Source organism: Oryctolagus cuniculus, chromosome 6 (assembly GCF_964237555.1).
Source record: "Oryctolagus cuniculus chromosome 6, mOryCun1.1, whole genome shotgun sequence".
NCBI lineage: Eukaryota > Metazoa > Chordata > Mammalia > Lagomorpha > Leporidae > Oryctolagus > Oryctolagus cuniculus.
This window is the reverse complement of record NC_091437.1, coordinates 81,573,488-81,592,263: the sequence shown is the minus strand read 5'-3', so window position 1 is coordinate 81,592,263 and position 18,776 is coordinate 81,573,488. Positions and strand designations below refer to the sequence as shown.

General features: G+C 42.6%; 1 protein-coding gene and 1 long non-coding RNA gene across 11 annotated transcripts in view; one reads left to right on the top strand and one right to left on the bottom strand.

Annotated features, from left to right (window-relative positions):
• Positions 1 to 12,778, top strand: part of LOC100357467 (short-chain dehydrogenase/reductase family 16C member 6) — a 61,324-nt gene extending 48,546 nt beyond the window's left edge. Inside the window, exon 8 of the mRNA XM_051844500.2 lies at positions 1,629 to 12,778. The gene's annotated coding sequence lies outside the window, so the exon portion shown is untranslated. The remainder of the gene's footprint in view (positions 1 to 1,628) is intronic.
• LOC103348026 (uncharacterized) overlaps positions 1 to 18,776 on the bottom strand; it is a 112,116-nt gene that overhangs the window by 91,157 nt on the left and 2,183 nt on the right. For 2 of the 10 annotated variants that reach the window (XR_011390006.1, XR_011390007.1), the window contains exon 2: positions 18,083 to 18,275. The exons of the other annotated variants lie outside the window; for them this stretch is intronic. This is a non-coding gene — a long non-coding RNA (uncharacterized lncRNA). The remainder of the gene's footprint in view (positions 1 to 18,082; positions 18,276 to 18,776) is intronic. 10 annotated transcript variants of the gene reach the window in all.

Here is an 18,776-nt window from a genome sequence, read left to right as displayed (position 1 = left end):
CCAGATGGCACAACCACTGGAGCTGCACCAATCCCAAGCCAGGTGCTTCTTTGGGATCTCCAGGGGCTCCAGGACTTTGGCCATTTTCTACTGCTTTCCCAGGTCATAGCAGAGAGCTGCATCAGAAGTGGAGCAGCTGGGACTTGAACCAGCACCCATATGGGATGCCAGGACTGCAGATGGCAGCTTTACCCGCTATACCGCAGCGTCAGCTGAAATATAAAAGTTTTTTTTTAATTTAAAAAAGTGTATTAACTGGGGCCGACGTTGTGGCGTAGCGGGTCCTGGCTGCTCCACTTCCAATCCAGCTCCCTGGTAATGCACCTGGGAAAGCAGCAGAAGATGGCCCAAGTCCTTGGGCCCTGTATCCATGTGGGAGACCAGGAAGAGGCTCCTGATTTCTGATTCCAGCCTGGCCATTGCAGCCATCTGGGAGTAAACCAGCAGATGGAAGATCTCTCTCTCTCTCTCTCTCTCTCTCTGTAACTCTGATTTTCAATTTATTATTTGAAAGGCAGAGTTACAGAGAAGCAGAGGCAGAGAGAGAGAAGTCTTCCATCCACTGATTCACTCCCCAGATGGCTGCTACAGCCAGAGCTGGGCCTATCCAAAGCCAGGAGCCAGGATCTTCTTCCATGTCTCCCATGCTGATGCAGGGGCCAGGGACTTAAGCAGTCTTCTACTGCTTTCCCAGGCCATAAGCAGAAAGCTGGATCAGAAGAGGAAGAACCAGGACTTGAACCGGCACCCATAGGGGATGCCAGCACTGTAGGCAGCAGCCTTATCTGCCACGCTATAGCACCTGCCCCAATACATAAATCTTTTTTGAAAAAATTGTGTTAGCAGGGCTAGCATGGCATAGCAGGTTGTCACTGCCTGTGACGCTGGCATCCCTATGGGTCCTAGCTCATTTCCCAGATGCTCCACCTCTGATATAGCTCCTGCTAAAGCCTGTGGAAGCAGCTAAAGATGGCTCCAGTGGTTGGGCCCTTTTCACCCAAAGAGAGACCTTAATGAAGCTCCTGGCTCCTGGCTCCTGGTTCCTGGCTTCAGTCTGCCACAGCCTTGGCCATTGTGACCATCTGGAGGGTGAACCAGCAGATGGAAGATTTCTCTCTCTCTCTGTCTCTCCTTCTCATTCTGTAACTCTGCCTTTCAAATAAATAAATAAATCTTTTTTTAAAACATTGTATTAGTTTGAAATCTATAAGCAAGCATTCTAATATATTGGGTAACAACTACTTAAGAATTACCAAATCCTACAAAATTTTTATAAATTTATATAATATAATAACTAATAATCTATTAGAGTGACAACATGATAGATCATAACATTTTCCTTTTCTTGGAAATTCATCTGTTATATCACTAAAATATATAATTTTAGCTATTTTATTTTCAATCAATATAATTGAAAGTAACACTTCTGCAGATAATTTTTAATTTGGGAATGATATTTCTGCTGGTGCAACTGTAACTCTGCCTCTCAAATAAATAAATAAATCTTTAAAATAAAATAAAGAACTCAGAAAGTACTCAGTAAGTATGAGTCATGAGTATTTTTCAGTGCTATCATTTACTCCATAGAACAACCAAAAGAGTTACATGTTCTTATGCCCACTTTACAGATCAGACAACTGAAGCTCGAAGAGGTCAAGTGACTGCTCACCCAGTGTCAGACCAATAGGGGTCAGCACACCAACAGGGGTAGAAGTAGATTCAAGTGAGAGGTGCTCCACCCTCAATCCACCTCATGCTGGTTCCAGGAGCTAAACTCACAACGTATGCTATTTCCCAAGACAGAAAACATGCAAAGCACAACCGATCCAGTTAACTTGGTGGTGAGTGCCCCACGTCTCTCAAGTTACTTCTACAAAAACAGAAAACTTCTGGATTTACTGGATTTCCAAAATGTTTCCCGTATCTATCATCATCTAAACTCAAGTCAAACTGTACTACATCACTTCCTCGGCTTTCCTACTTGTGAATTTCACTTACGTGCAATTTCTTTTTCATTCAATTTTTTCTTTTTTAAAAATATTTAATTATATATTTTAAAGGCAGAGTTACAGAGACAGAGAGAGATAAAGAGAGAGAGAGAGAGAGAGAATCTTCCATCCCTTGGTTCAGTCCCTCAAATGGCCACAATGGCCATGGCTGGGCCAGGCCAAAGCCAAGAGCCAGAAGCTTCTTCTGGGTCTCCCACTTGGATGCAGGGGTCCAAACACCTGGACCATCTTTCGCTGCTTTTCCCAGGCCCTTAGTGGGGGACTAGATTGGAAGTGGAGCAGCCATGTCATGAACTGGTGCCTATATGGCATGCTGGCATTGTAGGCAGGGGCCTTATCCACTATACCACAACACCAGCTCTCTTTTTCTTTTTTAAAGATTTTTTTTTGAAAGTTAAGGTGACATGGAGAGCGGCATAAACAGAGAGAGGGGGAAGGAGAGAGAGAGGGAGAGAGAGAGAGAGAGAGAATCCTTCATATAATGCTTCACTCCCCAAGTGGCTTCAATGGCTGCGGCTGCATAAGGTAGAAGCCAGGAGCCAAAAACTCCATCCTGGCTAACAGGGGCTCAGGTACATGGACTACATTCTGCTGCCTTCCCATGTGCATTAGCAGGGAGGTGGATCAGTAGAACAGGGAGGTAGAGCAGCAAACTGGGATGCCAACATCACAGGTGCCGGCTTAACCCACTGCATCACAACACAGGCCCCTCACCTGCAGTTTCCACAGTATACACTCACTCACCTGAGCCTCCCTTGAATGATGAACACAACAGCAGGAAAATGAGGATGGGGTGCTCTTACATGATGATGCTGCCTGTCAACCTCCAAACACAGCCAGTTTCCTTCTAGGTTTCTGCCAAGCCAAGCCTCAAGGCAATTGTTCTGTAGGGCTCTCTCCTCTTCTTCCCCACCCATGCCAGCACCGGCTCCTCAGGAACAGGCATGTTTCAGGAGAGAACAGAATGGGCTCCAAACCAAGCCAGGAGTGGCACATGGGTGGGGATGACAAAGTCTGCACAATGTCAGAGACAAATCAGGTGCACTGGCAGCTGATCCAGGCCCAGGACAGGTGTCAGTGGCCTCACTCTGGGGCAGACAGTCCTTTCTGTGCAACAAATCCAAAGAGGTGATTCTCTAGAAGTTATTGCTACCATCATCTGTTCAAATCATAAAGACAACACTGTGGCATGGTATATGCAAAACACATACCATAAATGTGATGATACGGAAACTTTCTGTGAATAACTCTATCTTAAGAACACAGCCGTTGAACTTTTCAGCAGTCAATAAAGTCCAAAAGCAAGAGACTGCCTGTCTTAACACCCATGGCTCATGTTGCATATGGGGGGAGGGAGGGTGCTTTCCTGGGGTGGGTGGGGAGAATGAAGAACTGGGGTAAAGGTAGGGGTAGAAGCTTGGGGTGTGGAGTTGTTGACCCCTGGTGCAGGTGGGCACTGGGGAAAGGGTTCCATGTGCTGTGTGCATTGGCTGGGAGTTCCCTGCACCCCCACAAGGGGGTGTGGTCCATAGCATGCAGGTGTGTCTCAGGGCCCATGGGAAAGTTTCACAGGATCTGTGCCAAGCACAGGTGTTTGCAATTAGACAAGAAATTCCTCCCATAGACCTAGAATTATATCCTGCCTCCACCCTGCCAGAAATGAGAGATACTGTAAGAATCAAAGCACAAGTGAAAGCTTGTTACATAGTGATCCCCCGCTATTAAACTCACCACATGGCCCTGTCGTGCCTGCCTCTGTCAGGCCTGTCTGTACAGGCCAAAGCTAAGTAATGTTCTCAGTGACAAAGTGTTCACCTAAAAATCATCAACATGTTCAATCAACACCATTAAAAATAGCTGAAAAAAATACTTCCCACAAGGGGCCAGCACCATGGCTCACTTGGTTAATCCTCCGCCTGTGGCGCCGGCATTCCATATGGGCACCGGCTTCTAGTCCTGGTTGTTCCTCTTCCAGTCCAGCTCTCTGCTGTGGCCCAGGAGGGCAGTGGAGGATGGCCCAAGTGCTTGGGCACCTGCACCCACATGGGAGACCAAGAAGAAGCACCTGGCTCCTGGCTTCGGATCGGCGCAGCGCCAGCCAGAACAGCCATCTGGGGAGTGAACCAATGGAAGGAAGACCTTGCTCTCTGTCTCTCTCTCTCTCACTGTCTATAACTCTACCTGGCCAAAAAAATACTTCCCACAAAACAGTTGCTGTGGTTTTCTTTAGGTGACAGGAAGCACAACTTTATTTATTTATTTATTTGAAAGCCACAGTGAGAGAGAGACATCTTCCATCTACTAGTTCACTCTCCAAATGGCTACAATAGCCAGTGCTGGGCCAGACCAAAGCCAGGAGCCTGGAACTCCTCCTGGGTCTCTCACATGAGTGACAGAGGCCCAATACTTGGGCCATTATCTGCTGCTTTCCCAGGTACATTATCAGGGAGCTGGACTGGAAGCAGAGCAGCCAGGACACCAATCACACTGTTATAGGACGCCAACAACAGAAGCAGTAGCTTAGGCCACTGTGCCATCATGCCAGTCCTCCAAAGTCCTTCTTTAAGTAAACATTTCACTGAAACAGGACATACACCTTCAGCAAAGTGGGCACAAGCATGCACAGCACAGTGAACACAAGTATGTGATGACAGCCAGGTCCAGATAGAGTCCTTGGGCCATACCTCTGAACTGTCATTGTGCTCCCTCTCAGTCATGACTCTCTAGGGGTACCCAGTGCTCTAACTTTCATCACACAGAATGGTATTGCCTTTTCTGAATTTTATGTAAGTAGAAGCACACAGGATACACTTATATTTGTCATTTTGTCCAGCATCATTTTTCTGAGTCAACCACAAATTGCTGTAGCAGCAGTTCACTACATTTCTTTGCTATATAATATTCTACTGTGGGACTACACTATGAATTATCTGGATAGCTGATCCAATTCTGAGCCATTACAGATAACGCTAAAATGGGCACTTTGTACATATCATTTTCATGAAGCTGATCCAAATCCTTAAGGGCTCTTTGCTCTCAAAACTAATTTCCAATCACAGCTCTAATGTACTTGGCAACTGGGTAGTCCCTCTCCTTATTTTCTATAATTTACAGCTAGGAAAAACAAGTAATACAAGTTTCACAAATTAAGAGCTGTGATTTCCAAACTCTATTATGAAAATTACCAAAATGACAAAACCCTAAAACAAGCAAGAAAATAGAAAAACAGAAACAATAAAGAAAAAACAATACACATCAATGGTTTTCAGATTTGTTTGAATAATCCCTAGCTTTCAATATCACTTATCTCCCCACATTTTTAATGTGACACCTGCAGTTTTTCAAATCACAAATGTAAGGAATTGAAAAGATGCAAATTCCAACGCACTTAAAATGTTTTTCATCATCCCCTTGAAGCTACAAATTTAGCATATTGAACTGATGGAGAAAGGTGCCATGTAAATTATAGGACAAAATCAGTCTTTTACATCAAAGTCAAGACCCCAAACACACACTTGCTGTTAGAAGAAGTCTGACCTACTCTTGAAAATGAAAGTATTATGGGGTCAGCGCTATGGCGCAGTGGGTTAACACCCTGGCCTGAAGCGCCAGCATCCCATGTGGGCACTGGTTCTAGTCCCGGCTGCTCCTCTTCTGATCTAGCTCTCAGCTGTGGCCTGGGATAGCCGTAGAAGATGGCCCAAGTTCTTGGGCCCCTGCACCCATGTGAGAGACCTGGAAGAAGCTCCTGGCTCCTGGCTTTGGATCGGTGCAGCTCCGGCCATTGAGGCCATCTGGGGAGTGAACCAGCAGATGGAAGACCTCTCTCTCTGTCTCTACCTCTCTCTTTAACTCTCTTTCAAATAAATAAAATAAATCTTTTAAAAGAAAATGGAAGTATTAAACATGCATTTGTGCAACAGGAATTTCACTCCTACATTGCAGCACTAAGAAGGACAGAAACAGTAGAAAGTTTTGTTGCGGGTCTCCTAGTGAAGGGCCAGAGTAACTACATTTTGAAAAAGTGCCTCCATTCGGGGAGGCAGGCCCGACTTCCCATAAAAGCAGCGCCACTCAGGGGAAACTGAAACTTACAACAGAGCAGCTTGTTAGCGGTCATCATATAAGGAAATCCCCTGGGCCTGAACCAATCAGGAACAACCGCATTCCATCAGGAAGCACCAGAGGCGACCCTAGAAAATCCACTGTTACCCCGCACCCCTCGATGACTTAACCCGGCTTTAAAAGAGGCTCCCAAGCACGGCTCGGGGTCTTCCTCTGCCTTCTGCTGCGCGGTTGGTTAGACGGGGTCCCTGACGCGGCTTGTACTTCCGAAATAAACCTTGCTTTTGCATTTCGGTGTGTTCGAGTCTCTGGCGGCGTTTGGGGATCTAACGATGTGGGCACAACACCAGCAGGATGAAAAAGGCCCTTCCCATCTTTCTGGCTAGTTTCGCTTCTGTCCTATGGATCTCCTCCTCAGGAGCTCTCCGTTCTATAATTAGTCAATGTCACCCCGGTTTTTGTATCCATGGGCAGAACAGAAGTAAGACTCAGGAAGTACTCCCACGTTTTGCTGAAAAGGACAGGATGATGATGAGAAGGCTGAGAACAGAGAATCAGACCACACTGGGCTGTTCCAAGGGAAGATCGGTTTTAGGAAAGAGTACACGGTGAAGACCCGGAAATCAGTTCTCTTGAAATGATCGCATTCCGTGTCTCTCCATAGAAGCCTGCTTATACACTTTGCTTTGTGCACTGTGGTGTAGCCATACACATAGATGCCTTCCATGTACCGCCAGCCTGGAGACTCCTGGAATGTGATAAATGTTCTTAAAAATGCAAGAAAGGGACAAGTAGTTGCCTAGCAGTTAAGACACAGTGTTCCACACTAGAGTGCCTGGGTTTGTTACTAGGCTCCAGTTCCTGACTCCAACTTCCTGTGAATGCGCGAGACAGGATGTAGCAGTGGTGGCTCATGTAGTTGGGTCTTTGCTACCCATATTAGGAGACCTGGATTGAGTTCTGGGCTCTTAGCTTTGACCTGGCCTGGCCTCAGTTGTTGTGGGAATTTGCAAAGTAAACTAGCAAATGAAAGCTTGCTCTCTCTCCATCTTTCTCTGTCTCTCTCTTTCTCTCCGTGTGTGTACGTGTGTCTGTCTCTCTCACTCAAATAATGTTTAAAAGATTTTATTTATTTGAAAGGCAGAGTTACAGAGAGAGAAAGGAAGAGATAGAAAGAAAGGTCCTCCATCCACTGATTCACTCCCCAAATGCCTGCAACAGCTGGAGCTGGACCAATCTAAAAGCAGGAGCCAGGAGCTTCTCCTGGGTCTCCCACACAGGTACAAGGACCCAAGCACTTGGGTCATCTTCTATTGCTTTCCCAGGCCACAAGCAGGGAGCTGGATCAGAAGTGAAGCAGCCCTTCTCTCTGTCTCTCTCTCTACCTCTGCCTCTCTGTAGCTCTGCCTTTCAAATAAATAAATAAATGTTTTTTTTAAAAAAAAAAGTGAAGCACCCGGGACAAACTGGTGCCCATATGGGATGCTGGCACCACAGGCAGAGGCCTAGCCTACTATACCACAGTGCTGGTACCCCAAACACATAAGTTTTTAAAAGACACTCAAAGAAAACATATACAAAGATAAATATGATGGCTCCCATTTCTTATATGTGGGTTACTAGACGTTCAGCATAGTCTTTCAGTATAAATCTAAAAATTACTGATAAAAAAATCTTTAATATTTCAAAATACTTGGCTGAACCATTGGGAAAGAGAGTAAGGTCTGCACGTAGATGATGAGAAAGTAAAAATCCTGAGAGTTAAGTCCACCTTGTGCTGGTGCTTGTTGGGAGATGGGCAGAGGGGTGGATGGACCCTCCCAGGTGCTCAATGGGGAAAATAGACAAAAACATGAAGCTGTGTCTGTGTCTCTGTTTTCTGCCATTATAATAGAATGCCACAGCCTTGGGCAAGTTGAAAAGAAAAGATATTTAATTTTCACAGGCTGGACTCTGGGCAGTACAAGAGCCTGGTGCAGGCATCTGAAGAGAGCAATCTTGCCTGCATCCTTCCATGGCAGAGGGTAAAACATTGCAAGAGCAAGGGAAAGTGTGTGCTCAGATCTTTCTCACTCTGTTATAAAGCCGCTAATCCCACCCATCACAGGGCCCCACCCTAATGACCTCATCTAACTCTAAGCACTTCCCAAAGGCAAACCCCCAAAATACCATCAATCTTGGGGATTGTTTCTAATACATAAATATTTGGAGTGACACATCCAAGTTACAACAGCCTGTAGAACCCAAGAGGATTTACTGGAAAACATCCATGAAAAGCCAGAACTCCAGAGAGGCTGCACTCGCAGAAGGCTCAGGTGGGAAGTGAGGGCTGGGTGATAGAAAGTGGATACATTTCTTCATCTTTAGATGTAAATGAAAAATTAAATGTGGGAAAAAATCCTTGAGGAGTATCAACTCACATGTTCGTTATCACATGTGTTTGGGGCCAGAATTTATACCATTTTGTTATTTCCTCTCTCCAAGAAAGACAGGCAAAATACTTGGCTTAAAATGCTCCCAAAAGAACTTATAGGAACAACAGAAATATTCTAAAACTGAATTAGAGCAATGTATAACTGCACAAGGATTTAAATTTACTAAAACCCAGACTGGACATTTTTTAAAGATTTATTTATTTATTTGAAAGGCAGTTACAGAGAGGAAGAAGCAGAGAGAGAGAGAGAGAGAAAGAGAGAGAGCGCTTCCATCCGCTGGTTCACTCCCCCATTTGGCTGCAATGGACAGGGCTGTGCCAATCGGAAGCCAGGAGCCAGGAACTTCTTCCAGGTTTCCTATGCAGGTACAGGGGCCCAAGGACTTGGGGCCATTTTCTACTGCTTTCCCAGGCCATAGCAAAGAGCTGTATTAAAAGTGGAGCAGCTGGGACTCGAACTGGCACCCATACGGGATGCCGGCACTACATGGGGCAGCTCTACCCACTATGCCACAGCGCCTGTCCAAGACTGGACATTTATAATAGATGGATTGTATAGCATGTAAATAACATGTCAATAAAACTTAGAGGGCTTGGAGGAAGGCTCTCTTGTTCTTCACTCTGATCACATATGTACCACCAACTGTTTCTATAGCTAAATAAGCAGTTAACACCCTTCTCTAGTAGTATTTCCACCAATGAAAGATGAAATCAAAATGGAAAAGAAGTCACAGTAAAGAAGGGGAAAATGAAAAGGGAAGAAAACTGACCTGGCCATGAGACATTGGCTGTATCTGAACTCTCCTCCAACACAATTTAACCAACCTTGGCACAACAATCTGGGTCAAATCTACATAAATTCATTATCGTGCCACTCATGCTATGATTATTCAGAAACAAAGTTTTTTTGAAGTGCTAATGATCTTGGAATAAATAGGAGAGCAAGAACCAGCACAGAACAATACATCCTTTTATCCCTTTGGAGAAAGAGAGAGTGAAGCGTGGTCAGTGTCCTGCCCAGCCATCCTGGGAAATGTAGCACATAAGGAATTCCAGTGGTACACCCAGTCCTATCGCTGTCCTCCTATAGTTTCTGTTTCCTGAAACTCTTGCATTTCTTTAGTGCCTGGTTACTTTCCCCAACAAGATGATACCACAAATGTCCTTTGGCTCCCTCAACTTGGATTATTCAGAGGCAGTTTTCATCCCACTGAAACGCACGCATTTCCTACTGCTGTCGTTCCAGCTAACACCGCTTTTCTCTTGTTGTGGAACAGCAGCAACTCTATCTTGACACTAATCATGTTCCTCCCCCAGGATCTTATAATCTCTTCTGCCAAAATAATACAATTTGGTAAAACTAATCTATTTTCAACACAATTTCATAAAAATGACTACATACTACTCCATTGGTGGTGGTTGGACTTCTACTGTTTCTCAAAGACCTAGAGACAATACACTCTTAAAAATGGAGGAATCTGGAAAACATCATGCTGAGTGAATTAAGCCAGTCCCAAAGGGACAAATATCATATGTTCTCCCTGATCGGTGATAACCAAGCACAAAAAAGGAAACCTGTTGAAGTGAAAGGGACACTATGAGAAACAGTGACTTGATAAGCCCTTGTCCTGACTGTTGATGTACAATTTAACACTTTATCCCTTTTAGTATTATTTTTGCTCTAGTTAATACTATTAGTTGAACTCTGTAATTAACACACAATTATTCTTAGGTGTTTAAATTTAACTGAAAAGTGATCCCTGTTAAATATGAGAGTGGGAATAAGAGAGGGAGGAGATGTACAGTTTGGGACATGCTCAATCGGACTTGCCCCAAATGGTGGAGTTAGAAATGTGCCAGGGGAATCCAATACAATCCCATCAAGGTGGCATGTACCAATGCCATCTCACTAGTTCAAGTGATCAATTTCAGTTCACAATCGATCACACTGATAGGTCTAAGAGTCAAAGGGATCACACAAACAAGACTAGTGTCTGCTAATACTAACTGATAGAATCAAAAAGGGAGAGAACGATGCATCATGGGAAGCCAGGTACACAGCAGACTCATAGAATGGCAGATGTCCTAAAGAGCTCTCTGCCCTCAGAATCAGCCCTGAAGGCATTTGGACCTGGCTGAAGAGCCCATGAGAGTATTTTAGGCATGGAAAGCCAAGACACTCTGGCAAAAAAAAAAAAAAAAAACAAAAAAACAAAAAAAAAACACCTAAATGAAAGATCTCTGTGAGTGAGATCCCAGTAGAAAGAACGGGCCATCAAAGAAGGAGGTACCTTTCTCTGAAGGGAGGAGAGAACTTCCACTTTGGCTATGATCTTGTCTAAATAAGATCGATGTCTGCGAACTCAAAAGGCTTCCATATCCTTGGCAACTCATGACTAGAGCCTGGGGAGATTTCTGACGCCTTAAACAAGAGTGTCAGATTGTTAAGTCAACAACAGGAGTCACTGTGTACTTACTCCTCATGTGGGATCTCTCCTTAATGTGTTGTCCAATGTGAATTAATGCTTTAACTAGTACTGAAACAGTATTTTACACTTTATGTTCTGTGTGGGTGCAAACTGATGAAATCTTTACTTAATATATACTAAATCAATCTTCTGTATATAAAGATAATTGGAAATGAATCTTGATGTGAATGGAATAGGAGAGGGAGCAGGAGATGGGAGGGGTGCGAGTGGGAGGGAAGTTATAGGGGGGAAAGCCATTGTAATCCATAAACTGTACTTTTGAAATTTATATTTACTAAATAAAAGTTTTAAAAAAATGAGTCTTAACTAGAAAAGGTGCACATTTTAAACTTTTTTGTTGTTTTTAATGTCACAAAATGATGAATGACATGTAGAAAGTCAAATGACAGATTCATGTATCAAAACATGGGGAGGGGCCAGTGCTGTGGGGTAGCAAGCAAAGCCATCACCTGCAGTGCCAGCATCCCATATGGCTGTCAGTTTGAGTCCTGGCTATTCCACTTCCAATCCAGCTCCCTGCTAATGCACCTGGGAAAGCAGTTGAGAATGGACCATGTTCTTGGGCCCATGCATCCATGTGAGAGACCTGGAAGAAGCTCCTGGCTCCTGGCTTCGGATCGGCCCAGCTCCTGCTGTTTTGGCCATCTGGGGAGTGAACCAGCAGATGGAAGATTTCTCTCTCTCTCTGCCTCTCTGTAACTCTGCCTTTCAAATTAATCTTTAAACACAAAACAAAACAAAAACCATGGGCGACTCCCTCATGCCTTTACCCTACAGAGGTAACCACTGTAAACACTTTGATGCGTATCTGTCAAGATCCAACCCTCTATGCATTTCCATCTGATGACACATGCATGCCTATCACACCCATGCACACACACATACAATTATATAATCATAAATGGAACCTCAATGAAATGATTCTATAACATTTTTTCACTTATCACACCCTGGAGATCTTTCCCTAGCAGTAAATAGAATTATAACTCCATTCTTTTTCTCAGCCTCATAAAATTGTATTGTATGACTACACAACAATCAATGGAATAGATGTGCATTTAAGTAGTTTCTGCTTTTACAAACAAGCTTCAGTGAAACTTCTTTCTGAACAAATGTCAGTATTTCTACATGATGGTTCTTAGATGTGAAATAGCGAGCAAAAGGCATGACAGCTGCTTCCCAACTGTCAACACTAAGACATCCACTTTCACTCCATGATGTATGAGAATGCCTGTGTCCCCACACCCTAACCAAGCCCAGATTCTTATTTAATGTGTAGAGACATTAAATAAATTTAATAAAAAAAGAATGTTAAATAGTGATACTCACTTTCAATTTGCCTTTCCCTGAAAACTGGTGAAATTTCACATATTTTCAGACATTTTTGTTATCTGTATTTATTTATCTGTAAATTGTCCATTTCTTCATCCATTTTTCCTAGTCCTATTCAAACTGGCTTATAAAATGCTAAATATTATGACTAATTACTAATGGACAATTCTGCAGGCAAAATTATCTTCTCTTGGCCTGTTACATATCATTCTACTGTGCTTAATTAAAATATTTCTTACTAAAGTTTATAATTTTTTGGAATGCAATCAAATCAACAGTTTATGCCTTCTGAGTTTATGCTTTTTTCCCCTTGTCTAGCCCCAACTTACAAAATAATTTTCCTATATTTTACTTCAGTACTCCCACAGACTTGTTTTCTATTAACATTCTTATTCCATCCGGCGTCCCAATTCCCATTTGCACTCTTCGTGTTACTTACTGAACTGGAGTTTCTGTGGGGAAAAATGACTCATTTTTGTAGTGTCTTCCCAGGATGTGTATTCATATCAGGCATCTTTTGCTCTGGTGTCTAGAAACAGGAGCCATCTGCTTAACCTCTACTAAGTACTTACTGGTAGCTCCTTTCTTTTCTTCTAACACTATTATGATGTTAGTCACATTTTTATTTCCAGTGGAATTTTGGAAGAGAATAGGATACAAATGCATAATCTCAGTCTACCATCTGGAGTGGGAATGTCCATGTGCGTATGTCCTCAGGGACATATTTCTTATGAAACAAACACATGAATATAACAGAAAATTGGAAAATAAAAAGGTACAAGGGAAAAAATAAATCAACCAAAATTCCACTACTCCTTAATTTTTAAAAAAAAAAATTGGTGAATTTGTTGTACCTGAGTGTGAACAAAGGAGCACCACACATTGATAAAATTTGATGGTCCTTTATTGCCCGCGGTGGAGAGTGGGCTCATGCCCTAAAGAACTCTCAACCCTGAAGCTCAAAGCAACAGGGTTTATGAAGCCAAAAGCCACAAAATCGGGAGGGGAACACATGGTTGCTAGGATCAGGGGAGAATACATGGTTACCGAGGTCAAGCTGACCTAAAACCTATGGGAAACTAATATCAATTATAATCTTGACAATACCACTTACAATCTTAACAATTTCAATTATAATCGCGACATTAATCCAGGTGTTTGCTTAAACCATAGGTAGGACATAGACAAATTACATTTTTATCATGAACCCAGGTGCAGCCTATCTGCTTGCAAGCTTGAGCAATCATGCTAGGGGGTTTCTATGCTCTGCCAAGTGTGAGGCAGGTTGCCAGGTGTGATGGAGCGGATTGCTATTGTCAGAGAGTTTTAGATCATAGCTTCAGACCAGAGTCTCATGGGGGTGGAGGTGGGGGTAGTACTTTCTCAAGATGGAGTCTCAGGTGCTCCAAAATGGAGTCCCTACTGTCAAGGTGTTACTTCATTCCCCATTTTGTGTTTTGACAATAATCAAATCCTTGATTCAGCCACATCATATGGATCAGGAAGTATATTTAGAACAGAGTAATAGGTATGTATCTACATGAGTTTACCAGAAGCTGTACTTTGTCTAATGAAATTCAGTAACTGGTTGAGAATTCAGGGGCCTACAGTCAGGACAACCCCTTTAAGAGACTCTACCTGGCTGTGTAACAGATCAGCAGATCGGAGTTGGCTGATGCAGGCATATGGGAAGCACTTAGCTCACCCAGAACCCAGGCTGCTGTGCTGAGGGCAGCAGTGCCTGACACACTGAACCCAACTAGGACCCGAACTACCATGGGGCCTTTTGGTGACAACTGGAACGGGAGGTGCTAAAAGCTGGTGTTTGCTTTGGTGGACCCAGCCCCACTGTTGCTAGTTTTGGGTATAGGATATCGCAGTGATGAAGAGTTGAGACCAGGTCTCAGTAAATCTTTTGTTCACAGCTTACAGCCTGTATGTATAAGACATTCTGTTAAAGCCTGGGGGGCCAACAGACAGCCCAACCAGAGGGCCTCAGCCATCTCCCTCTTTTAATCCGCACCCTACTATTGTAAGGACTCAGGTTGTCAATCTCATCTTGACTACTTCCTGCTGACAGGGGGTCGTTAATTTGGGGGCCCCTTAGGATGTGGAGTGGGGAATGGCTGTCAAAACAGAAGGTGGCCTCTTGAGGAGGCTGCGTGTCAGTTTGCAGAAACTGCTTTCATCCAAGGCTTTATGTGCATGGCCATGTATGCTTTAAATCTGAGAAAATAAATCTAACAAGCAGATTAAATACACAGGGTCTAAAACAAAGGACAGAGTCATTATTAGAGGACCTATGAAAGGTGCTGTCAGAACCAGGAGGGAGTTTTGTTTTTGTTTTAATTTAGAGGCAAACAAACTGACAGGAGGGGCTTGATAATTACATGGGGTACAGGTGTGAACCTCCTTAGGGCAGGCACCCTGTTGACTCTCAGTTCCTAGCTGGCCTGGAAGCAGAGCTGGCCTGAATAAGAAGTCAGTATAGAATAGGCAGGATCTGTAAAAGCAAATCTACAGCTCTGTCTGCAATGTTCCTGACCCTAGGCTGTCCCCCTGATGGCAGTGGTCAGTTTGGAAGCTGGGCAGAGTGAAGGGCTTTTCAGTTTAGAGCCAACAAGTTCTGCGGTTCTGACCTAGGAGTCCTTCGACGCCAGGGCAGTTCCATTTCCAGTGACCCAGCTCTGGGCTGGCAGAGCTGATAGGGCTCTTTGGAGACTGGCTTCTGCCATGATTGCCATCTGTCCAAAGCCCTGGCTTTCCACATCAAAAACCAATGCCATTTAGGGCTGACTGGCCTTGTTGGGTCTCCTTGATGGCAGATCGCTGTGTAAAGCTATTATTAACTGGCCTGTCACCTATACTTACATTGCTCCTGTAGCCCAGCTCACTCCTCTTTTTCTGGGTCCTTGTTAAAGTAGACCACACAGGAGGCCTTTAGGATGTTAGCCAAGGGGGTGCTCAATCCCATCACTAATCTTTGGCGGCCTGGGCTAGAAATGTGTTGTCACAGGCATTTTATAAGATTAAACATGAAGACCACTTTATCTAAACCATTTGAACCAATTAGTAAGACTTTGTATTTCTCCATTAGTTTGGTTTGAAACGGGAGGTTTTGCCTGTTTACTTTATCTATGGCAAAATAAATCTAGCTGTTGTATGTGGCCAGGCATGACGATAGAAAAATGTTTGCCATTATTTTTATAAGGTCTGAAGATCAAACTGTATATCCTGATGGAGAATTTAGAATAGAATCAGTTTCTCATCTTGAAGAGAATACAGGTTTTTTTAGATTACTTGCTGTCAATAATATTAAGTGAAAACTTAGTAAGCAATTTTAATTGTCAAATAACAACTTATGAAAGTATTTACCAAAAAGTCTAAAGTCTTTTATAAATTATAAGAGTACTTGTAGTTGGAAAAATAGTTTGAATATCTAGCACAAGTGTAACTTGTTTAACCAGCAAACCCAAGCATGAACATGTCAATGACTTAAAAAAATTATTTTTGGTTTCTCTGTACCAGCAAGTTTAAAACACCTGATACAGAAGTTTATTTAGGTCACGTGAACCAAAAATGTATTTTGGGTTAACTTAGTAGTTTAAATTTATGAACAATCTTATATCTATAAGTCAATTAAAACAGAGTTCTTAATACTTTTTTATGTAGACATACAATATGTATACATATAACATACATTACAGGATAGAACAATAAAGCAGTCTTAGTAACAGCTTTTTAAGATCTTTAACTGTTTTTTTAATTACAATTAATTAGAATTGATTTCTGTTTTTAGTAACCTAAATTAACCACATGTTTTTTAGTTGGAACCTGTTAAACTTTGGCTTTATCTATTTGTAGAGCCATACCAAAGTACTGAATACAATAAAGATAGGAAAAAAAAGTGCTTTGAAACCTAAAAGAGGAAACATTTAAACACGGAACCAACAATGTTTTTCATTAAGACAAGCACTGTGACTAATAACACAACAAAATTATTAGATTTTTGTAGCTTCTGGACATTTGCATGAGTCACATCGATAGAGATCGATTTTATTCGTGTTACAAAGTGATCATTTAAATGTTTTAGATTGAGTATATACTTAACCAAACCATGATTCTTTTAATAAAAACACAGCTGTTTCTAAACAATCAGAATTTAAGGAGAGACAGAGAACATAAGTAGGATACAAAATTGATGTTTATTTGTCATTAAAATGGGAAATAAAATCCTTAAATATAAGTTAGCACGTGGAATCATCCCATAACTTGGAAGAACTGTAACAGAGTCAGAGCTAGGAAAGAGAAGAGAGCTTCCTGGATCCAGATAGAAAATGCCAGTAACCAATTAAATAAAGACTGTTAAAAGGAGATGCTGCAGTTTTTTAATAGATTTTTAAAGATTATTTAAAAATATTTACTAACATATCTGTATTACAAAAACCTCATTGTTTTAACAGAGGATCAGATTTTAATAGCTTTTTATTAAGAAAATTTGTCACTACCTTTTGTGACTTTCTCACACCTTTTACAACTTGAACCTGTTTTTTAAACCTCTTTCTTTCTTAAGCTTCCTTACCAATTTTATACTTGTGACCCCTTTTATCTGCTGATTTCTTGATTTATATTGAAATAATCCCTTAAAAATCTGTAAATTAAGACAACATTTTTAAAATAAGATAACACATCAAATTTTAACCTTAGTTTTAAGCAGTCTTGAATTATTCTTTATATATGGACTCTCATGAAAACATATTTGTTAGACACATTTATCTCATTTACCTTTACCCAATTCATATTTAGCAGTTACACCTCGGTGACTTAAGATGTTGATAATACATCATACTTTTATCTGAATTAAAGTCAAAATTACATTTACGTGGAATTTACACTTTTTATAAAACTCCAGCTGGAAATCAATGACATAAACCAGAGATCGAAAAAAATCCACATCAGGGCTGATCACCCATTGTTATTTTTCATCCAGATCTGTAAAAACCAAGCCACAAAACTTTGGCAAGTGACAAGGCAATTTTTAAGGCAGCAGTCTTTCTAGATTTAAAAACGAGAAATTTTAGAACATACACTGAAAAGTTGTCCCCTTAGACTGAGCAGAGCCCATGCTCAATGGAGGGGACAGAGAGACTCCAGAGATAAGGGAATAAAGGAGACAGGCAGGACAGGGAAAAGAATTTACCTCCCGCGATCATGAATGCAGACAGTACATCAGAAAGCGGCCATGGGGCCGGTGCCGTGGCTCACTTGGCTAATCCTCCGCCTGCGGCGCTGGCATCCCATATGGGCACCAGGTTCTAATCCCAGTTGCTCCTCTTGCAGTCCAGTTCTCTGCTGTGGCCTGGGAGGGCAGTGGAGGATGGTCCAAGTGCTTGGGCCCTTGCACACACATGGGAGACCAGGAAGAAGTACCTGGCTCCTGGCTTGGGATCAGTGCAGCACCGGCCGTAGCGGCCATTTTGGGGGTGACCCAACAGAAGGAAGACCTTCTCTTTCTCTCTCTCTCTCTCACTGTCTATAACTCTGTCAAATAAATAAAAAAGAAAAAAAGAAAAAAAAGAAAGTGGCCACGAAACTGGAACAGAAACCAGTACATCCAGGAAAGGCCTTTCTTTAACCAGACCACAGTCTCCCGTCCTAACGCCATTGCACTTGAACAGAACTGAGACTGTATTGGCATCTTGTCAGTCCTCGAATACCCAGAAGGCGCCACCAGAAAACAAGAATCGACTTACCAGAGGACCTAAGGCTAACTGGTCAGTGAAGAGGTCAATCTGAGCCTCCCAGGTCAGTGAATCAGGACGTGGGGCCCTGGAACATCATCAGGGGGCGTTTCCCCTATGGCCAGAGCACCAACCTGGAATGACTGGAGCGAGGTCTTCCCAGAGGTGGGCTCCATATCTCACTGGGGCCTCCAAAATGTTGTACCTGAGCGAGTGTGAACAAAGGAGCACCACACATTGATAAAATTTGATGGTCCTTTATTGCCCGCGGTGGGCATGCCATAAAGAACTCTCAACCCTGAAGCTCAAAGCAACAGGGTTTATGAAGCCAAAAGCCACAAAATCGGGAGGGGAACACATGGTTGCTAGGATCAGGGGAGAATACATGGTTACCGAGGTCAAGCTGACCTAAAACCTATGGGAAACTAATATCAATTATAATCTTGACAATACCACTTACAATCTTAACAATTTCAATTATAATCGCGACATTAATCCAGGTGTTTGCTTAAACCATAGGTAGGACATAGACAAATTACATTTTTATCATGAACCCAGGTGCAGCCTATCTGCTTGCAAGCTTGAGCAATCATGCTAGGGGGTTTCTATCCTCTGCCAAGTGTGAGGCAGGTTGCCAGGTGTGATGGAGCAGGCTGCCATTGTCCAAGTGTTTTAGATCATAGTTTCAGACCAGTGTCTCTTGGTG